Below are 14,796 nucleotides of genomic sequence, written 5' to 3' on the forward strand. Positions count from 1 at the left end.
TACATAGACTGAATCTCGCTATCCATCGCCAATTTCTATTTTGCAAACTCCGGGTCTGCCATGGCTTCCTTATAGCTGTTTGGTTCGTCCAAATTTATTAGTGTACTATCACTAATATACGTGTCCCATTCTATAGTAATATGAAAACCATATAACTGGGGTTGAACTCTAACTATTTTGGAACGTCTAAGCGGTAAGGACTCGTCAAAAAGTTCAAACGAAGTTTCATCCTCGGGTTGAGCACCAGCGTTAGAGGTTCCTTCAACGCTTGATTCTTGAATCTCATCAAGATCGGTTTGCCTCCCACTGTCCCCTTGGCTTACGAGTTCTCACTCTTGGAAAACGCCTCTCCTCACAATGAAGACAACATTGTCACTTGGTCTATAGAAGAGATATCCAAAGGATTTTTGTGGGTAGCCAATGAAAATACACCGCTCACTATGAGGTTCAAGATTGTCGTGAGTCTCTCGTCTTATGAAAGCCTCGCAACCCCAAACCTTGATATGTGCCGACGAGGAAGCCATCCCCGTCCACGTCTCGTGAGGTGTTTTGGCAACCTTCTTCACAGGGACGAAGTTAAGGATATGGGTGGCAGTCTCTAAGGCATACCCCCAAAATGAGATAGGTAGTGAAGCACGACTCATCATTGAACGAACCATGTCTAACAAGATTCGATTACGCCTCTCAGCCACACCGTTCAACTGTGGTATCCTAGGTGGCGTCAATTGCAAAACGATTCTGCACTCCTTAAGATAGTCATGGAATTCAAGACTTAGGTACTCTCCTCCTCGATCGGATCGAAGCATCTTGATTTTCCTGCCCAACTGATTCTCCACTTCTTGTTTAATCCATTTGAACTTTTCAAAGGTTTCTGACTTGTGCTCAATTATGTAGATATAGCCATATCTACTATAGTCATCGGTAAAAGTCACATAGAAGCGGCTCACATCCCTTGTGGTTGATCTAAAGGGCCCACATATATCGGTGTGTATGAGATCCAATAGAACCTCACCCCTCTCACAAGTGCCAGTGAAAGGTGACTTGGTCATCTTTCCAAGTAAACAAGACTCGCACACGTCATCTGTGACAACCGTCAATTTCTGGTCAAGTAAAAGTCAAATAAAGTCAACAAGTCAAACCGGTCAACTCAATTAACCCTTGTATATTAGGGTTTACCTTATGTTTACTATTGTACAATGCACCATCTTAATACAAAGCAACGCTTAGAAGTTTCACGTGTTCAGAAAATCTACACCTAAATTAGGGTATGAGATGAGACTACTCGATAAAAACATTAATACATAACCTTCGAGGGCATTTAACGCCCATAACAAGGCAAAACGGGGTTCACAAACCTTGCATTTCGAATTTAAACACTCGCAAAGGCCACAAACAAAGTCCTTCTCGATCTTTCTCTCTCTATCTCTCTCTATGTCAAATTTCTCCCAAATCTCTCCAAGTATGTCAAATCTCTCCCAAATCTCTCTAAGTATGTGAAATCTCTCCAAGTATGTGAAATCTCTCCTAAATCTCTCTAAAAATCTATCTCAACTTTTTATAATCACTCGGGGCATCCCGACCCTTGATTTACTCAAAAACCACGCAAAACGGGAAGTTTATTTGAAAAACAGCCTCTTAGAACCGAACCCTCTTAAGGAGCCGAACCTCCCTTAGGGACCGAAGCTACACTGTGAGAACCAAACATGGCCCCTTCTGAACCGAACATAACATCCGAACTGAACCTCGCATGGACCGAACCCGAGCTTCGCCTTCGCTCCCTCCTTGCCTTCGCCTTCGCTCCTTTCCCTCTCGCCTGCGAGATTGCTTGGCTCTCACCCACACCCGAAATCACCTTCGGTTCTAACCCTCTAAGGACCGAGACTTCGGCCAGAATTCGGAACTTTTCATTTTCTTCCCAGATTTTGACCCCAACTCCATTTTAAGCCCGTTTTTCGTGATTTTAACGCAAGGTTTTCACCCAAACTTATATTTTGACATATAAGACCCTAAATATTCATATTTTGATGAAAATCATTGCCTAAGAAAATCTAGTTGGTACGGTATATGGGTGGAGTGTTGACTTTACCTTTAAGTTATGACACAAGCAACCTGCCATACTCACTCCATGTCACTATTCATGCTTTATGTAACTATTCACAACAGCCGTAGTCAAGTATTTGTCCTTTCACCACCCCTCTCCAACAAGATTTAATACTCAAGGATGGGAAAAATCCGTATCTCTCCTCCCACTTTATTCACTCTTTCTCAAGAAGAACAAACACATCTCTCTCACTTTGTCTCTCTAAAATTCGAGATTCAAAGGCTGGTCTTGGGTTTTCCTCCACATTTGGTAAATATCTTCCTCCTACACTTAAATATTCTACTATCCTTCATCAAAATTATGGATTGCTTACACAAATATCGTCATATTTGTTCATAGAACCTTCAAATCTTCAAGCATCTCCCAAGTGTTCTTGACTTGGAAACTTCTTCTATTCGTCATCCATCCTAAGAAATCACTCAAGGAGAGTTCATACCCCTATCTTTCCATGTTTCTCTTAAGTTTAAGGTTGGGGGGGGGGGGGGGGAATACAAGTTAAAACACAAAGAACGCAACTAAACTCAAACATCAGCTTTCAACCGAAAAGTTAATGTTCATTCATGGACTGTTTTGACCATCCTAAACTTAATATCTTTCAAAACCGTTTAATATTAAAATATTTCAGGTTCATACCTTTAAAATGACTACTTGCACATCTCCATACGATTTTTCTACAATTTATGGTGATTTTTACAAAACTGCCTATCACTGTAGCTACGAATTCGGACCAGTCTATGAAAATGAACATTATCACACACGTTAGAGACTTCTAAAAATCGTAATAAAAATTATGAACAAACTAGACACATTTTCTAAGCCCTCAGAATTTACGTAATCAGTTTTTGACTCCGTATGATTTTTCTATAATTATTCCAAGAACAGGAACAGAAAAGATAAAACTAGCAAATTGTTAATAACTCATTTACACCTTGTAACTTGCTGAGCAAGGTGTGTATTATCATATATAAATGCATGTTGGTTATATTACATGCATTTTACCTCATTATAAAGGTTTACATCATATAAAAAGAGGATTTCTACCATTACAAAACGTTTTTGATAAGCTATAATAGGTATAGTTTATGTTTCCATTAACACAACAAACACATTTCAGAAGGTTTTATCCCCATAGAAAAAGGTTTTACACTCACGCACACTACACGTAAACTTGTTAACTTAAATTGTGAGACATTCTTCTTAGTACTCCTAGAGTACGGGTTAAAATTCCTGGTAGTCAGAGTTTCTTGTAGGGAGAACGTGATAGTTATGTATAGATCTATATTGGGTTTGACAAACCACACCTGAGCTGCATGCAACAGCTACACCGGCAGGTCTGGGGTGACAAGTGTCATTATCTATTTCGACGCCTGAGAAACGTCATGGAAGGTTTATTAGTAATAGTATGGTTATAGCGACTCACATAGGGAGTTAAAAACACATAAAGTTTACAGGGATTTTCACAAATCTAAAAGGGTTTTATGTCCATTTAAAATCACCTTTTATATCAATAAGTGGGGATATTACTGTACACTTTCGGTCTTGTAATTAAGGACTACACATCACCTTTGTAAGGAAAATATTGGATTTTTCTTGGTAACACACAAGTCATTACAAAGATCGGTTTCCAAACTCTTCATCTAAAAGGCTTATGAACTCACCAACTTAATTGTTGACACTTTTCAAAACTACTTGTATTCTCAGGGAATCAGTAAAACAGGTAATCGACTGCTTTTGAGGATGAAACGCTAAGGCGTCAAACATCGTATTATTGTCAACATAATGTAATTGATTTAGAAACATGTAAACTTATACTATGACGTAACTTTTTCAATTATATTTACGTTGGTTGTTTGTACTTTGAGCACTATTATACTCGTTGTTGTGATACTATACATGAAGCCCTCCACCCCCGGACGTTTCCGCTATCCTAGGTTTGGGGGTGTGACATCATCGTCCCTAAGGTCGAATGACTCCAACACTCCATCCTTTTGGAGTTGCGCAATGCGTTTCTTGTTGACATGTCTAAGATGACAATGCCACAATCATGATTTATCCAAACCATTGGATGAATAAACACACAACACATCATTTCCTAAGTTATCTACAACCATCACAGTTTCATATATTCCATTACAAGACAATGCTTCAAAATAAAATACACCATTAAGATAAGCATTAATAGAACCTTTTTCATTATGAAATGAATATCTAAAACCTTGTCTTGTAACATCAAGACTCCTAGGTATTTTATTTTATCCTTTTATTTTGAGTTAAAGAGAGGGACTCGACGAGTTGACGCCTAGACTCCTCGAGTAGGATCGCGATTCGCTGACTGCTTTAATGAATGGACTCAATGAGTTAGATAGGTGACTCAACGAGCCTGTGCTGGCGGCAGAAACCCTAAATCTTTGGGCCTTTGCCCTATTTAAAGGCCTTTATGGCATTCATTTGCAGCCACTACACCCCTGGGAAACCCTAGAGAGCAGAGAGAAAGCTTGTAGAGCAAGGTGAGGGCTAATTCATCATTCTTTGGTGTGTTTTAGCAAATGGAACGAAGGATTTTGAGCTAGGCTGACTTGTGGGACTCAAATCTTCCATCATTTCGTTCAGAGCTGTTGTGGGAGTTAAGGATTCATGTATGTCTTAACTTGAGTAATAGATTTCATAAATCTAGGGTTTCTTCTTTTCAATTTTAGTAAGAGATCTAGTGTCTGTGATGTCCCCTTGTGACAATATTATCAGATCTGGACCTTGAGAGGTCCAGAAAGTCCCTATTCTTCATCTTTATGCAATCCTTTATGAGTTTTGGGGCCTAGGTTATCATATTAAGGGTTATTTTGGCATATAGAGATGATAGTGTGATGTATGGGCCTAAAGTTCGAACCTTTACGTGACTTTCGAGTGCTATAAGGTTAGATCTACTAGTTAGAGAAGCAGATCTTACCTCAGAAGGTCGTTTGAGCGTTGCCATGGAAGGAACTCGTCGAGTCCATAAGGGGACTCGACGAGTCGAGTCGGGTTGCCACGCGATTCGTAACCAGTGGTAACCCGTAGAGTGGAAGGTTCACTCAATGATTCGAGTGGGGTTTAGATAGACCTAGAGGACACGCTTGGACTCACCGAGTCACCTATGTGCACTCGACGAGTATGGTCAAAGTTGACTGTTGACTTTCCTTGACTTTTAGGGTTTTGGTCAACATTTGGAATTTTTGGTCAGGGAGGGGTAAAATGGTCTTTTACCCTTCTGTGGAACTGTAGGAAGGGATTTAATCTTGATAGCCATTATTTATTTGAGGATATTGTTTATGTGATTAGGCGGGGGCTAGATCAGTGTATTCGTGTGCTAGATTATCCGAGATACCCGAGGTGAGTCTTCTCACTATACATTACCTAGAGTGGTATTTATGTGTAGACTGGAGGGTCTTGTATGCTATGTGTATGTATGAGATTATGTGAATTTTGTTATATGTATGCTATGTGTTGTATAGACCGGACCGGAGGGCCCAACGATATAGACTGGATCGAAGGGTCCAACGATATAGACTGGACCGAAGGGTTCGACAAGATATGACCGGACCAGAGGGTCCAACGAGTTATGGGACTGGAGGTTCCCGCTGAGACACATCGACTGGAGGGTCGTACTATTGCCTCAAATGGTGTATGTGTTGTATGTGGTATTTTGGGGAACTCACTAAGCATTTATGCTTACAGTTGTTGTGTTATGTGTTTTAGGTACTAGCGAGGATCGCGGGAAGGCGCCGGCATGATCCGTACCCACTCATAGAGTTTACGTTTTGAGATTCTGGGATGTGATTTAGTTGTGATAATAGTGGATACATTATGTTTTGATATTATCTTGTGAATAAAAGGGTGTTTTAGAAATGAAAATTTGTTTTCGAAATTTACGTTGTTACAAGTTGGTATCAGAGCCTTGGTTTGAGGGATTCGGATGCACCTTCGGGCGTATTTGGACTCAAACTGAGGATTTGAGGAAGTTTTCTTAAAATAAACAATTTTTCTAAGGAAGTAAAAGAATTTGAGAAAAGCAGAAGGAAGCAGTGTGTATGATCAGCTAGCGCCCGAAGGGAAATTTCCAAAAATACCCTTACATTATGTGTTATGAGATATGTTATGATATGTTATGCACGTTAGAGTAGGCTAGGTATTAATATTAGGACTAGAGTGGCCTGCTTTTTGATGCCTTAGCCTAGGAAGATTTCTGCTGCTATGAGATGCTTGAGAGTGAGTAGGTAGTAGTGGGGAGCTTATGAAAGGTCTACCGAAGGGTATCCTATGCTAGCGAGATGTAGAGTACTTGTGATCTGGGATCCAAGGAGGAGGATTTGGGGTGAATACTGATGCGGTGTGGATGGTACTATAGGGCCCGTACTACTGAAGACACCGGATCAGTGCGCAGTCAAAGTAATAATTGTTAGGATACTAGGGAACAAGAAAGGTTGAGTTATCGAGTGCGAGTATGCTCGAGCGGATCTCTGGTATTTTTATGTTGTATTTCAGAGAGACATCATGGTTGGGACACGCCACACACCTGAGAGCAGTGGTGTTAGTGATGAGGAGATCTGCAGGTTGATTCATGAGGAGGTGGCTGCGGCCATCCGAGCCGAGATACCAGAGATGTTTGCGTCTATCAAGACTACTATGATCGAGATTTTTGACAAGTGGTACGCTGCTCTTACTAATGTTGTTGTTGCTGCGGCCACCGCAATCGTTGTTGCTGCCAGGCCGCAGGGGGGTGACTCATTGCTGTACTGAGAGTTCAACAACACGAAGCCACCAGAGTTTGACGGGACGCAGGATCCGATCGCTGCGATGAGATGGATTTCTGATATTGAGGGATGTTTACATTCTTGCTCGTGTATGGAGCATTTGAGAGTTTGGTTTGCACTGAACCAGCTTCGCTTGGGAGCGAAGGACTGGTGGAAGTTTATGACGGCAGACTTCACTACGGAAGAGCTTACTGCGGTGACCGAGGAGTGGTTCACCATGATGTTTCGAGATGAGTATGTTCCCCTTGTGGAGAGGGAATGTCTAGCCCAGGATTTCTTGTCCCTCAAGCAGGGAAATGAGTCTGTGACGGTCATTACAAGGATGTTTCATGAGAGGGCGTTGTTTTGCCCTGAGTACGTGTCGACTGAGCAGGCACATATGAGCCGATACTTGAGCATAATGAAGAGGGATATTCGTGAGTTCGTGGCGAACTCGTCATGCCATAAATTTGCTGAGCTCCAAGGAAATGCCCGAAAGAGAGAGATTGAGTTGGAGACTCAGGTCAGGGAGGAGGCCGAGTCTCAGAGGAGGGACAGGCGACCAGCACAGGCGCAACCAGCAGCCAAGCGGGCAAAGTCCGCTGATTCGAGATCTGGGGGTCCATAGGGCCGCACTTGTGGGAAGTGCGGCAAGAGCCATGAGGGGGTGTGAAAAGTTGGGGTGTGTTACAATTGTGGGAAGGAGGGGCATTATGTTAGGGATTGACCCAATGGATTCACGGTTTGCTTTCATTGCTGCCAGACCGACCATCGGAAGGCCGAGTGCCCACGGCTGCTACAGGGATCGACACATGGACCTGCACCTGCTGCCCGAGCTACTGAGGTTTGGCCGGTGAAGGATGAGGCACCAAAGGGTCGCGGGAGAGCCTTCTAGTTGACAGCGGAGGAGGTCCGCGCAGCGCCCATTGTCGTGGATGGTATGTATTCTCTCATTTATTTATGCTGAGTTATGAGATATTGTGCTTATATTATGATATGCGTAGGTACTTTTCTTGTGAGTTCTGTACCTGCTTTGGTGTTATTTGACTTGGGTTTGACTTTGTCATTTGTGTCTTTAGCATTTAGTCAGCACATCAGTATCCAGCGAGAGGTGTTGAGTCGACCTCTACGAGTTTCCATAGCTGACGAGCGAGCGGTGTATGCTACAGATGTTATTTGAGATTGTGTACTCAGGATCTTCGGTGTTGAGTTCCCGATAGACCTGATCCCGATTGTGATGGGGGATGTGTGTGTCATAGTTGGCATGGATTGGTTGAGGTGATTTGGGGTTGTTATAGACTGTGAGCGACAGATGGTGACGATACGAGACCCTAGTGGGGGAGTACTTACGGTGTATGGCGAGGGTACCCGACATGGGTCAGCATTTTGTTCGGTTGCCAGAGCGAGGCAGAGTTTACAGCAGCGCTACAGTGGGTTTGTAGCCTATGTAATGGATACACGAGTGGTCGCTGAGAGGCCGAGTTCAATTGATGATGTTCCGATAGCGTGCGAGTTCCGGAGGTTTTTCCCGAGGAGTTGCCGGGTGTGCCTCCCGAGAGGCAGGTGGAGTTTCGCATCGAATTGGTTCCGGGGGCAGCGCCTATCGCCAAGGCGCCTTATCGACTTGCGCCACCAGAGATGCAAGAGTTATTCTTGCAGCTTCAGGAGCTGCTGGGGAAGGGGTTTATTCGACCGAGTAGCTCACCGTGGGGTGCACCGATCTTTTTTGTCAAGAAAAAGGATGGTTCACACTGGATGTGCATTGATTACCGGGAGTTGAAAAAGTTGACGGTCAAGAATGGTTATCCCTTATTGAGGATCCTTGATCTATTCGATCAGTTACAGGGAGTATCTTGGTTCTCCAAGATTGATTTGAGATTTGTATATCATCAGATGAGGGTGCGAGATAAGGATATCTAGAAAATGGTTTTTAGGACTCATTATGGGCATTACGAGTTCATGGTGATGCCTTTTGGGCTCACCAATGCACCAACAGCATTCATGGATCTTATGAACCGGGTGTGCAGGATGATGTTGGATCGGTCGGTGATCGTGTTCATCGACGATATATTGGTGTACTCGAGATCCAGAGAGCAGCATGAGGAGCATTTGAGAGAGATTCTCGGAGTCTTGAGATCGGAGAGGCTTTACGCTAAATTCTCCAAGTGTGATTTCTACTTACGAGAGGTCTAGTTCTTAGGGCATCTCGTTAATTAGACCGGGATATTGGTCGACCCGGTCAAGATTGAGGCGGTGATGAATTGGGAGGTGCCGAGATCCCCCACCGAGATCAGGAGTTTTCTGGGGTTGGCCGGCTGTTATCGGATATTTATCATGGATTTCACCAAGATTGTCGTTCGTATCACTAGTTTGACCCAGAAGGGCGTGGCTTTCAGATGGGGTCCAGAGCAGCAGGCCTCATTGGACATTCTTCACCAGAGATTATGTGAGGCCCCAGTGTTACCCCTTCTGGAGGGGATGGAGGATTTCGTGGTATTTTGTGATGTATCAATATCTATTTTGGGTGTGGTGAGTATGCAGAGAGGGCACGTGATAGCGTACGCATCGAGGCAGTTGAAGTGTCACGAGGTGAGATATCCCACCCATGATTTGGATTTGGGGGTCGTGGTGTTCGCCCTTAAGATTTGGCGTCACTATTTATATGGGGTTCGGTGTACCATATACACGGACCACAAGAACTTCAAGTATTTGATGGATCAGCCCAACCTAAATATGCGCCAGAGGAGATGGTTGGATGTGGTAAAGGATTATGATTATGAGATCCTGTACCAACCGAGCAAGGCTAGCATGGTAGTCGATGCCCTGAGCCGTAGGGCGGAGAGTTCCCCGATACGAGACGTTTGTATGAGGTTTACAGTGATGACTCCAGTATTGGATACCATTCGAGGGGCCCAGGCAGAGGAGGTGAGACTGGAGAACTGCAAGAGAGAGCGGGTGATCGGGCAGATATCTGAGTTCGTTACCGATAGTCGAGGGCTTATGACCTATTAGGGTCAGATTTGGGTGTCGTTCGTGGGTGGGGCACGTACCATACTAATGGAGGAGGCGCATATGTCGAGGTTCTCGATCCATCCCGAGGCCACTAAGATGTATTTGGACCTGAGGAGAGAATATTGGTGGCCCAGTATGAAGAGGGATGTAGCGTGGTTCGTTGGGAGGTGCTTGACCTGTCGCAGCGTTAAGGCTGACCACCAGCGTCCGCATGGCAAGTTGCAGCCACTTGATATTCCCCAGTGGAAGTGGGAGCAAATTTCTATGGATTTTATCACCAAACTGTCGAGGACCGCGAGAGGTGTCGATGCAATTTGGGTGATCATCTACCGGCTGACGAAGAGCGCTCACTTTCTTGCTATCATTGAGAGCTCTTCTGCTGAGAGGCTGTCAGAGTTGTATGTGAGGGAGGTGGTATCGCAGCATGGAGTTCCGATCTCGATTGTGTCGGATGGAGATGTACGTTTAACTTCCATGTTCTGGAAGAAGTTCCGTGAGGAGTTGGGCACAAGGCTTCATTTTAGCACCGCTTACCACCCACAGACGGACAGTCAGAGTAAGCGAACAACTCAGACACTCGAGGACGTGCTTCGAGCATGTGTGTTGGACTTCGGAGGGAGTTGGGACTCGTATCTACCATTGGATGAGTTTTCCTATAACAACATCCACCATTCGAGTGTTGGAATGCCTCCTATTCAGTTGTTGTATGGGAGGAGGTGTCGGACTCCCATCTGCTGGGGAGAGGTAGGGCAGCGAGTGATGGGTAGCACCGAGATAGTGCTTCAGACGACAGAGCAGATACAGCTGGTCAGATAGAGATTGTTTACAACTCATAGTCGCCAGAAGAGTTATACGGATAGGTGACGATCCAAGCTCGAGTTCTAGGTGGGAGACTTCATTCTGCTAAAGGTATCTCCTTGGAAAGGAGTGATCCGATTCAGGAAAAGGGGCAAGCTGGGACCCCGGTACATTGGTCTGTTCCGGGTGACTGCGAGGGTGGGCAGACTAGCATATCATTTGGAGCTACCTGCAAAGTTGAGCCAGATACATGATACCTTCCATGTGTCTCAGTTGAGGAAGTGTATAGACGACGAGTCGGCGGTGGTGCCGTTGCAGGATATTCAGGTGGATGTGAGCATGAATTATGTTGAGAGGCCGATCGCGATCTGGGATCGAAAGGTCAAGGTTCTGAGGAACAAGGAGGTGCCCCTAGTTCAGGTCCAGTGGCAATATCGGAGAGGGTCCGAGCTGACTTGGGAGCCGGAGTTGGAGATGCGGGAGCAGCATCCAAAGTTGTTTGCAGAGCGAGACTTCGAGGACGAAGTCTGATTCTAGTGGGGGAGAATTGTAACATCCGGATTCCTAGGTATTTTATTTTAACCTTTTATTTTGAGTTAAAGAGAGGAACTCGACGAGTAGACGCCTAGACTCGTCGAGTAGGATCGTGATTCGCTAACTGGTTTAATGAATGGACTCGACGAGTCGGCTAGGTGACTCAACGAGTCTGTGGTGGCGGCATAAATCCTAAATATTTGTTTGTGTGTCCTATTTAAAGGCCTTTATGGCCTTCATTTGCAGCTACTACACCCCTAAGAAACCCTAGAGAGCAGAGAGAAACTTGTAGAGCAAGAGGAGGGCTAATTCATCATTCTTTGGTGTGTTTTAGCAAAGGGAAGGAAGGATTTCGAGCTAGGCTGACTTGTGGGACTCAAATCTTCCATCATTTCGTTCAGAGCTTCTGTAGGAGGTAAGGATTCATGTCTATCTTCATTTGAGTAATAGATTTCATGAATCAAGGGTTTCTTCTCTTCACTTTTGGTAAGAGATCTAGTGTGTGTGATGTCCCCTTGTGACAATATTATCAGATTTTGACCTTGAGTGGTCCAGAGAGTCCCTATTCTTCAGCTTTATGCAATCCTTTATGAGTTTTGGGGTCTAGGATATCATATTAAGGGTTATTGTGGCATATAGAGATGATAGCGTGATGCATGGGCCTAAAGTTCGAACCTTTATGTGACTTTTGAGTGCAATAAGGTTTCATCTACTAGTTGGAGAAGCAGATATGACCTCAGAAGGTCATTTGAGCGTTGCCATATAAGGAACTCGCCGAGTCCATAAGGGGACTCGACAAGTCGAGTCGGGTTGCCCCGCGATTCATAAGCAGTGGTAACCCGTCGAGTGGAAGGTTCGCTCGACGAGTCGAGTGAGGTTTAGATAGACCCAAAGGACACTCTTGGACTCGCCGAGTCACTTATGTACACTCGACGAGTCTAGTCAAAGTTGACCGTTGACTTTTAGGGTTTCGGTCAACATTTGGACTTTTGGATCAGGGAGGTGTAAAATGGTCTTTTATCCTTCTGTGGGATTGTTGGAAGGGATTTAATCTAGCCTTTGAGAGCCATTATTTATTTAAGGATACTGTTTATGTGATTAGGCGGGGGCGAGATCAGTGTATTCGTGTGCGAGATTATCCGAGATACCCGAGGTGAGTCTTCTCACTATACATTACCTAGAGTGGTATTTGTGTGTAGACTGGAGGGTCTTGTATGCTATATGTATGTATGAGATTATATGCATTTTATTATATGTATGCTATGTGTTGTATAGACCGGACCGGAGGGCCCAACGATATAGACTGGACCGAAGGGTCCAACGATACAGACTGGACCGAAGGGTCCGACGAGCTATGACTGGACCAGAGGGTCAAAAGACCTACGGGACTGGAGGGTCCCGCTGAGACACATCGACTAGAGGGTCGTACTATAGCCTCGAGTGGCGTATGTGTTGTATGTGGTATTTTGGGGAACTCACTAAGCATTTGTGCTTACAGTTGTTGTGTTATGTGTTTCAGGTACTAGCGAGGATCGCGGGAAGGTGCCGGCATGATCCGTACACACTCATAGAGTTTACATTTTGAGATTAGGGGATGTGATTTTGTTGTGATAACAGTGTATACATTATGATTTGATATTATCTTGTGAATAAAAGGGTGTTTTAAAAATGAAAAATTGTTTTGGATATTTGCGTTTTTAGATGTCTATATAAACCATTATTATGAAATGATGTTTCTTGCCGTATATGGCGAATAGCAACAATTGTCTAAATCTAATCCTAATCCACTATTAAACATTAAAGAGTAAATTCCGATCTTCGTGATAGGAGACGATCTTCTGTTTCACATGATCAAATTTATCTTCCCATGCTCCACATCCCTATCTCTTCTTAGGCCCTGCCAATCAGAACAAATGTGAAAACCACATCATGTATCAAGTACCCAAGAAATGGAATGTGATGAATCATTAGATTTAACTGTGTAAATACCTACGTAGGATGGCTTGAGCTTTCCATCCTTGATGGCCTGCAGATATTCTGGGCAGCTTCTCTTCCATTTCCGTATTTTGTTGCAGTAGTGGCACTCTGCCTCTTTTGGGTTAGAGTTGGGTTTAGCAGAACCAACTTTGGTTCCACTAGAAGAGGTGTCATCTTGGGATTTACCCTTGTGGTTGCTCTTTGAGGGAGCCTTCCTCTTCTTACCCCTCCCTTGCCCGATTGCTAAAACAGGGGCAGCGGTTGGAGTGGGAATTGATGCAACAGACTTATCCTGTAGATTGCTCTCAGCATTCCTTAGCAAGCCTTGAAGCTTGCTCAAGGTGACCTCTTCCTTATTCATATGGTAGGTCATGCGGAACTGGTTGTAGCAGGGAGGCAGGGAGTGAAGGATGATGTCAATCACCAACTCTTCATCAAAGTTAACATTCAACTTGAGAAGACGATCAACATACCTCTGCATCTTTTGCAGATGAGCGGTAAGGGACTCTCCACTACCCATTTGGGTAGAGATCATCAAGGTGATGATCTTATACCTCTCTTTCCTCGCACTTTCGTGGTACCAGTGCAACAAGTCTTGATGCATTTCATAGGGGTACATGTCCTCATAGTACTTTTGGAGTTTAGAAGTCATTATCGCTATCATGATGCAATGAACTTTCGTGGCATCACGCTCGTGGGCCTCAAAGGCAGCGATATCTTCGGGAGTAGCAGTGTTCATGTCGATCTCTTTCAGCTCCTTATCTAGGTCACTACACTAGGACATACTCTTTGTCCTTATAAGGGGTGACCATTCTAATATTACAGATCTAATCGTTAAAATTTTTTATGTCGAATATCACCCTCCCACACAAGTTCATGAGTGAGAATGAGCCAGAGTAAATCGAGCCGGAAGCATTGTTTTTGTTCATGTTCGACATCTAAAAAGGAAAAAGAACAAAGTTTGATTAGAAATGAAACCATAATTAACCACCCAAAATAAGAAATTAGGTCTAGGATCCAACAACATTATTTATATATTAGAAAAGGGATGTCGTAATCTAACATGCAAATAACTTGAAGGTAAGTGAATGACGATTCACTAATTCTTCACCATGAAAAACGAAAAGAAGAATAAGTTTTAAATGTATTGAAAACTCCTACATTCTTTTGAGATTCATTGAACTTTTCAATGGCATGTTTAAATCTCGATGTGCCCCTCAAGTTTGTGACTGGGATGCCGAGGATCACAAAGAGGGTATGACTAACCATGCAAATGTACATGGTGCCGTCATTGTTACAGTCAATTATTCGATGTGCCGGTTAAACACACACGCTCCATCGAACTATGACAAATAACGAGTCACCCTTTGCTACTTTTGCTTAGAAACCAATTAGTGTGCCGGTTAACCACACATGCTCCACTAACGTCTTAGCAAGGGTACAAAGTGTGATTTCATGGAATTGCATCAATTCACTTTGCCTAAAGTAATTAAGATTGGTAATTTTGTAAAAAAGTTTAGTTACTTTAATAATTCACTATACTTATTAATGAGAAAGGGTTGCTCTATCCTACCCGTTCGGCTAACGACCTCCACCAATGAAGGAAGC

The sequence above is a fragment of the Lactuca sativa genome, chromosome 1 (assembly GCF_002870075.4).
Source record: "Lactuca sativa cultivar Salinas chromosome 1, Lsat_Salinas_v11, whole genome shotgun sequence".
Lineage (NCBI taxonomy): Eukaryota > Viridiplantae > Streptophyta > Magnoliopsida > Asterales > Asteraceae > Lactuca > Lactuca sativa.